Raw genomic sequence first — 8,196 nt, 5'->3', positions numbered from 1 at the left:
TGAAAGCTGTCCCTAACAAAAAAACATCTGCATTTGTTATTGAAATCACAGTAAGGATCAATAAATCCAAATGCTTCTAGCATAACCACGATTATAGGCAGTGTTTAGACAAGCTCTTACAGGAAAACCATGAACACAAGGCTAAAGAGAGACTAAGTGATGCACTCTGCAGGAATACTCATGGAAGTCTTCACAGTGCAGGAGTCTGATCTGATTACAGATGCTGTGCTTTAAGTACCCCTTATCATATCTTTTTTTTCACTGTTGTGCAGGGGTTGGACTCAGTGATCTCTGGAGGCTGGAGATGCTGTTTGCTAATGGCAGATGGAGAGAGGAAAAGCAAGTCCAAGGCATGCTGTGCATAGCCACCACATGGCATCTGCCCCATTTCCCCCTGCACCAAGGAGGAGCAGCTCACAAGCTTGGCCTGGGCCAGGGAAGGGAGCAGACAAACATCTGGACCGACCCCAAACGAGCTGGTTCTGCAGGTTGGGTGTCTTCTGCTGCTTGTCTCACATCCTGCTGCTCAGCGGTAGATTTGTTCCTGCTCAGTGCTAACAGGAAACTCACACAGCATTTCTGTTTCAGCTGTGCCAACGCTTTGATCCCTTGCTGCTTGGATGGGGCGTTTGAAGAATGATGCCTGTGCTGATGTCCAGCCAGGCTTTGGGGATGAGTCTCCACACCAGGGTCCGTCTGACAGGACTGAGGGCTGGGGATCCAGCCAGGTCGAGTCCAGTGTGCTTTGCTCTTGTTCTTAGTGCTTGTTTTTGCTCAGGAGGGCAGGAGGTGAACCTCGTGAACCAATGCCTGCAGACGGGGTTTGCAGAGAAAGAGGTCCTGCAGGCCTTGTGTGACAGCCACGGAGCTGCAGCGAGGCTGCATCCGTGTAAAACACCAGAGATCCACGGAGGTGTGAAGGGGAGCTGTGGGCTGCAGTCACGCAGGAAGGGATGTGCATGCTCGGGGTTTGGTTGTTGTGTGTGTGTTAAGTGACTGTGATACCACTGCTGGGTCAGTGTGAGTGTACGGAACAAGTGTGACAGCCTTTTTGATGGAGTCCTGTGAAAGGAGTCCTATGGACTTGAGATCCAACTATCAGCCCATGGGCATCATCCAGGAGTTGGGGTAGGGGATGAGGCAAGGGAAGTTGGGCTGAGAAAGGGATAAAGCAGTCTGGCAGTAGTTCTGTGTTTCTCCCATCTCCTGCTTTATTTCCTTCCAGGTGAAATAGATGGGTGCTGCAACAATGCCCTTGAATGTAACAAAACCCACTCTAGTGTGGATTTGACATGGGCCCAGCACTGCAAGGTACGCTGCTGGGAGGAAGCGTCCATCTGGCTGAGGGCAGGAAGGCCCTCCAGAGGGATGCACTGAGGCCAGTTGTGCGAGGCTCAACAAGAGCAAGCGCCAGGTCCTGCGCTTTGGTCATGACGACCCCGTGCCAGCTTCTCCAGGATTTGGCTGGGGTAGAATTCCAAGCAGCCCCTGATTCCAGAACGTTGGGCTGGGCTGTTGGAATCTTCTGCCCTTGTGACTGGTCTTGCCTCCCCACCCTGTCCGTGGTGGTGGAGCAGCCTGGTGGCCCTCAGTGATGTCATAAGGGCTAGAATGAGGGGAGGAGCAGTGCGTGCTGCGTCCCTTCATTGGAGCGCTGGAGCTCTGACTGAGCAGCTCGCTTGTTGCACTTGTGCACCGACTGCGTCCCTTTGTCTTCACACCGTCCTGTGCAGCACCTTGTAGGTAAGCTGAGACAGTGTGGGAGAGACGGGGGGACAGTGAGTGCTGAGAACTGCTGGCTGGCGGAGCTCATAGGATCACATTATCTCCATCAGCAGAGGGGTGGCCATGAGGGACAGGGAGGTGATCGTCCCCCCCTGCTCTGCTCTTGTGAGGCCCCAGCTGCAGTACAGTGTCCAGAAAGACAGGGAGCTGTTGGAGAGGGTCCAGAGGCGAGCCACAGAGATGATCAGGGGACAGGAGCACCTCCCCTGCAAAGACAGGCTGAGGGAGCTGGGCTTGTTCAGCCTGAAGAAATTTTTCCCTCGTAATCTTTGCTAAACCATGGAAGCAAACTGACCTGCTCTTTCTCTCTCCTCTCTCCACCCTCTGCCTGCTACCCTGCTGCAGCTTTTGCTCGTGGAAGATCAGAGCAAAGTGACAAGGAACGGCTGCGGATTCGTGAGATTTGTCTCCCTCGTTCTGATCTCTTGCCAGGTACCTGCCATGGTTTGTCCCCCCACATGCTTTAGCAGCCCGTGACGCCCCGTGTTTAGTAACACAGCCTCATCCAGCTCTGATGGGACGCTGGTCACGTGTGGGTTTTCTCCACGTGCTCTGCAGCTCAGCCCTCAGAAGGATGCTGTCTGTGGTGCTGTGACCAGCTGGTCTACAGGAAACCAATCCCTTAGGCAAAGAGTCCCAGCCCCAGCTTGTGCAGAGCTGCACAGCATCACCAGGGACACCAGCAGGCGTGCTTGGGCTGTGTGAGTGTGCTCGACAGCTGTAGGGAGCACAGCAGAGATGTGAACAGAGAAAATAAAAGTGTGTTTCTTTTCAGTTCCAGCTTGTCACACCTACGCTGATGGCTGTGGCGTGCAGTGAGATCAGCTGTGGGCCTGACCTGGCATGGACAGAGGTAGAGTATGAAGCTCTGATTGGTCTTTGTTCCCTGACTGCAGCCAGCAGAGTGAGCCGCAGATGTGCTCTCCTGCTTTCCAAGAGAGCTCCTCTGTGGCAAGACAGTAGTGCAAGTGTGGCAAGTTTATAAAAGTACCAGAGCCATCTCGGGTGTTGTGTTTGTCCTCTACTGACTTTTCCCTTGAAATGGCTGCAGAAACAACAATCATTCTCTGCTCTGTTTGGCCTCGCTGTTGGTTGGACTGCTCAAGAGAGCTGCTTGGTGCTTGCAATGGCACTGTTTGCACCTTGTAACTGCAGCCGTAGCTTTGGTTTCCCTCTTCACGGTCTCCTAGCATCTGAAACAGTCAGCCTTCCTGCACAAAGAGCGCAGGAAAGGAGGGGGCAAAATGGACAAGGCCACCTGTCTGCGTCAGTGCCATTGCTGATTAGTCTGGGTGGGGAGAGATGCATCTTTGCATTGCCTGGCGTGTGCCTGCTGCACACCAGGGAGAGAAACAGCCGTTATTAGACTTGCAGTTCCTTCTGAAGTGCCCATGATAAGGACCGAGTGCATTTCCTGCAGCTTTCTCTGCAGATGTGCTCCTCACCTTGAAATCCTCCTTGTTGGTTCCCAGCTCCTCACCGTGGCCTGTGCTCTCTGTTTCAGGCTGAGAACAAGGGGAAGCCCCTGCTGGACCATGAGGTGGCACCTGTGAATGTTCCAGCTATTGCTGCTGCCCATGTCGTTAAGAGATACGTTGCCCAGGCAGCGGATGAACTCTCCTTTGAGGTAAGCAGTTCAAGGCGTTCCTTGTTCAATTTTACAATGGCAAATGCCTTCAGAGCTGCACTGGTGCAAGTGCTCTCATGCTCAGCGATGTTTGGCAGTGCAGAAGAATGCAGACATTTGAGCTGTGCTTTCCTCCCAGCTGTGCTGAAGCTGGGACTGACGTTGCAATCTCTTGCAGGTGGGAGACATCATCTGTGTCATCGACATGCCACCAAAGGAGCTGACCCCCTGGTGGAGAGGCAAGCTCGGCTTCCAGGTAGGCACAAGCTTCAGACTGGAGAGTGCAACTTCAGTAGAGGCAGGAATCTCAGCTTAGAGCTGCTCTGCCTGCATAGGATGCCTAATGGACATAAACAGTTTCCCTGTGTCGGTGTCAGAGGACCTTGCCTTTATCTGCAAATGTTGAAAAATTATTACGTTTGTGCTTTGAACTATGGCCATTTTCTGCTGGATAGTCTTATGGAACGTCAGGCAAGCACGTTCCGAGGGAAATGTTACGTGGCTTTTGGTTTAACAGTTCAGATCTGAGAAGTGCTGCATGCAATAGTTGGCCTCTCTTCTTGTTACAGGTTGGATTTTTCCCAGGGGAGTGTGTGGAACTCATTAATAAGAACATTCCTGAGGCACTCATCAACTCAGTGCCAAAGCCAGGTACGGATGTTACATTTGATGGTGTGGGAAAGCAAAATGAAGTCTTTTTTGGGGTGCGTTCAATGTTTAGTACCTCCTTAATCCATCCCACATTGTCCTCTGAGTTGATGATTCTTCATGCACACCATGGGGCAGAGATTTGGCCCAATCCTCCTGTGTTTATGACTGGACTTAGGGAAACTATAGAACTCTCATGGAATGGCTTGGGATGGAAGGGACCTCAGGGATCCTCAAGCTTCCACTTCCCTGCATCAGGCTGTGCTGCCAGCCCCCACATTTAATGTCAGATTAGACCAGGCTGCCCAGGGCCCCATCCAACCTGGCCTTGGGCTCCTCCAGGCATGGGGAAAATCCCTTTTTGTATGTACTGGTTGGTAATGTTCTTCCCGTTCTGACGTGCTCTGTAGAATGTGCTGTGCTCGGCCTCGTCCAACGGAGCCAGACCTGAAATGACCTGGTTTCTTCCTTTTGTTGTGCAGTGCCCAAGAAACGCAGCAAGATCCTCACCTTCCTTCGTTCCTTGGTGAAGGCCCGCCCAAAGAAACCAACCGAGCGGGAGGTGGAGAAGGAAAGGGTGTTTGGCGGTGACCTGGGAGAGCATCTTCTCCACTCCGGTCGTGATGGTAAGGAGCTGCCCATTCCTGAGATCTTCCTCTGCTGGGCATCTAAAGAAGATGAAAGGGAGCTCATATCTAGCAGGGGGCAGGCTGATAGCCGTGGAGGCACGTGTAATGGGAGTTGATGGCTGAAGGATAAAGTGAGGCGGATGCTCCTAAGAGACAAGCACATCTGTATTTGCTTCAGCCAAGCCTGGCTGGGCTTAGTGGATGGGATGTGAAGCACAGCCTGCAGCACGATTGAATCAGGAGCTCCACTGACACGTGTTCTTCAGTCCCCCAGGTCCTCCAGAGCTGCGCTGAGTTCATTGAGCAGCACGGCGTGGTGCAGGGGATATACCGCCTGTCCGGCGTCGCGTCCAACATCCAGAGACTGCGGTAAGAGTGCTGCGACTGACACAGCCTGAGTGCATCTGGTGTGGCTTTGGGCTTGCCTTCCTCTCGCTCAACCGGGTTTGCGTCCCTCTCTCCAGGCAGGAATTTGAGTCGGAGCAGATTCCTGAGCTCACCGTCCGCGACATTCACAGCGTGAGCTCCCTCTGCAAGATGTACTTCAGGGAGCTCCCGAACCCTCTGCTCACCCACCAGCTGTACGGCAAGTTCTCGGTAAGCACAAGGCCACGTCTTTCATTTCCCTCTTCCTGGGCCTCTTGGCAGATGGCTGCAGCAGTGCCCCAGCTCGGAGGCCCTTTTGCTGTCAGCCCCACGAGGTTTACTCGCAGTGCTGTACTAGCCTGATTGGTGTCTCGCTCCCTTTCTGCACTACTCCAGGATGCTGTTGGTGCCGCTACAGAGGAGGAGCGGCTGCTCAGAATGCAGGACGTCATCCAGCAGCTGCCCGCTCCTCACTACAGGTCAGTGCTGCCCTCAGCCTGCTGAGCTCAGCCCTGCTGCATTGCAGAGGGCAACGATGCGGTTCCAGCCTTTGTCTTTCTGAATTGCAGCACGGCATGCTCGTTGGTGCTGAACGTTTGCCTCTCTTGTTTTCCAGGACACTGGCGTTCCTGATGAGACACTTGGCGTGTCTGGCTGGGAGCTCCACGGTAACAAACATGCATGCCAAGAACCTAGCCATTGTGTGGGCTCCAAACCTCTTAAGGTAAACTTCTGGTTCTGTTTCAACACTTCCTCTGTTCTCCAGTTAAGAAAAGCAGTCCTCTCTTTTTCTCCATCAAATGTGCTCTTCTCCTGTAAAATCTGTGGCTGACAGAAGCGCAGGAGCCTGGGCTGTTCTCCAACCCCATGGGCACAATGTCTAGGTGACAATTTCTGCAGTCTTGTTGAGATGGGACTGACGTGTCCTTGATCATCCAGGGGAATTTCTGCAGTGGCATCACTGATTGCCCACTGCGGAAGTCTCCAGAGCCTCAGCTGACAGCTTTTGGCTGCAACAATTCAGACTCGGGGAAACGGTCTTGGAGAAATGACTTCTAAAATCTGCCTTTTCTACAGATCACAGCAGAACGAGTCTGCCTGCGCCAGCGGAAGAGCTGCCTGCATGGAGCTGCAGACGCAGTCGGATGTGGTGGAATTCATCATCAACCACACAGATGTCCTCTTCTGCTCCAAATCCGGAGCAGACATTGCAGATGCAGCAGGTGAGTGTCTTCCTCCATTAGCTTGATCTTGACCTGACACCTTGATCAAATGGAGGCCTTCTCCGGGACCTCTGAAAAATGCTTTTGCTTTCGAGGGGACAGCAGACCTCTGGGCTTCCATTAGAATCTGGCATCCTGTTGCTGGATGCTGAGAATGTCCAAGCCCAAATTTCACTAGGAGGAAACCGTCATTATTATGGTTTGCATGCAGGAAAAGCTTGATGCAAGCGTTGCAGCGAAGCTTTCTCAGTTCCCTGCCCCTTTTATCTAGGGGTGAGCTCTCTTAATGATGGCCATGTCCTTTGCCATAAACAAACCTCTGCCCACATGGTTATTTTGAGCTCCTCTTCTTCCAGTGGCTCGGATAAGCAAGCCTGAGAAAAATACAGCACCTCCCCCAGAACTGTGGTGGCTGTGCTGCTGCTTTCTGATCCTCGCTCTTAACTGTGGTTTTCCCTGACAGGGCACAATTCTCTCCCAGGGCCCAAGTCTGTGGGGGTCTCTTCTGCTGCCACAAAGCTGCTCAGCCTGGAACAGGCACAGGCACAGAGGCAAGGCCACAGCAGCTCTCCCCCTGTGACAGAGAGCAGCAAGGACATTGAAGTGGAAGAAAGCCCTGCAGCTGGGCAGGGCAAATTCCACACAGTCATTGACTTTCCATCTGAAAGGTAAAGAGGACTTTCTTTTCCAGCACCCAGCATCATTGTTTGGGTGGGTTTTCTGTTTTTCTGCAGAAACCAGGCAGTGCTAGGAACAAGCAACTGCTGCCAAGAGCTCAGTGCAGCTCTTCCCTCACCCTGCACCACGCACGACTCACAGCGTTGGCTGTTTTCTCTCTCCAGGCAAAATCCACCCAGAAAGGGTGAGGAATCACCAGCTAGCAGTTGGTGTTGCTGCTTCAGCCTCAGAAAGCCATCCTCTGGCAGCAAACGCCAACTGCAGCACAATGCCAGGCAGCCCTCAGAAACAGCAGTGGTAGTCCTGGCAGGTAAGGGTGCAAATGCAGTTTCCAAATCCCTGCTTTTCATGAACATAGAATTCAAGCTTGCTCTGCACTTGTATCTCCTTCTGGCATTCCAGCCCCTGCCTAGCATCTTCAGTTCACCCCTGATCAAGTACCACTGTCGTAATTCAGCTTGTGAAAGTTTGACACTAACCCCTGTGTATCCTTTCTAGGTGAATCGAGCCCTTGCCAACCCACAAGATCCAGGGCAAGTAGCGAGGATGCTCTGTGTGCTTCCATCAGTGGAGAGCTCTTAGGAAGCACAAATTGCTGCAGTTCAAACAGCAGCCTTACACATGACAACAGTGATGGAGAGAAGGAGCTCATTCAAGTTCATGCTATCATTACACCTGGCTCTGCTGAAAATGCTGACCTGGGCCTGCCAGACACCACAGTCACAAGTGTGGTCTGTCACCCAGTGTCTCTGCAGTGCAGCCCATCCCAAGCACAGTGCGAGTGTCCCGACAGCAGCACCTCCATGCAGGAACAGGTCAGCATCAGTGAAGAGGAGCAGAGCCTCTTGCAGGGGGACTTTCAATCAGGCTTCCAGTCCCAGGCACCGGACAGCAGCACTGAGAGCTCTGAGCAACTCTCTCCATGACAAGACAGGATGAGTCCCATCTTCACCGTGGACCTCTCACACCCTCCTGTCCTTTATTTAATAATAAAAGCACACTCGTGCTCAATCAACTTCTTGACTGCCTCCAGAGTCTTCATTCACACGGACTGGGATGAATGCAGCACAAAGCAAGGCACCCCAGCTTGCAATGCTGTGGCTGTGGGGTGCGTGCAGCACAGCTCCGGATTTGTTCCTGTTTTGTCTGGCTTTGGGATGTCTGCAGGGGGAGCTCTGCTACCATTTGGCATGGTAGCAAATAATCTCTCGCATCCTGGATGCTGCTCATGATACTCCCA

General features: G+C 52.8%; 2 long non-coding RNA genes across 2 annotated transcripts; both read left to right on the top strand.

The window, feature by feature from the left end:
• Positions 1 to 3,981: 3,981 nt before the first annotated feature.
• On the top strand, positions 3,982 to 5,053 carry LOC149912598 (uncharacterized). The gene is made up of 3 exons (XR_016461608.1): positions 3,982 to 4,063; positions 4,543 to 4,686; positions 4,956 to 5,053. It is a non-coding gene; the product is annotated as an uncharacterized LOC149912598 (long non-coding RNA).
• A 1,726-nt stretch (positions 5,054 to 6,779) lies between these two features.
• LOC149912597 (uncharacterized) lies at positions 6,780 to 7,659 on the top strand. Its single transcript, XR_016462183.1, has 3 exons — positions 6,780 to 6,946; positions 7,121 to 7,266; positions 7,455 to 7,659. It is a non-coding gene; the product is annotated as an uncharacterized LOC149912597 (long non-coding RNA).
• Positions 7,660 to 8,196: the final 537 nt, after the last annotated feature.

Source organism: Phasianus colchicus, chromosome Z, assembly GCF_987193195.1.
Source record: "Phasianus colchicus chromosome Z, bPhaCol1.hap1.1, whole genome shotgun sequence".
NCBI lineage: Eukaryota > Metazoa > Chordata > Aves > Galliformes > Phasianidae > Phasianus > Phasianus colchicus.
The sequence above is the reverse complement of the archived record's forward strand: the minus strand, read 5'-3'. Positions and strand labels throughout refer to the sequence as shown.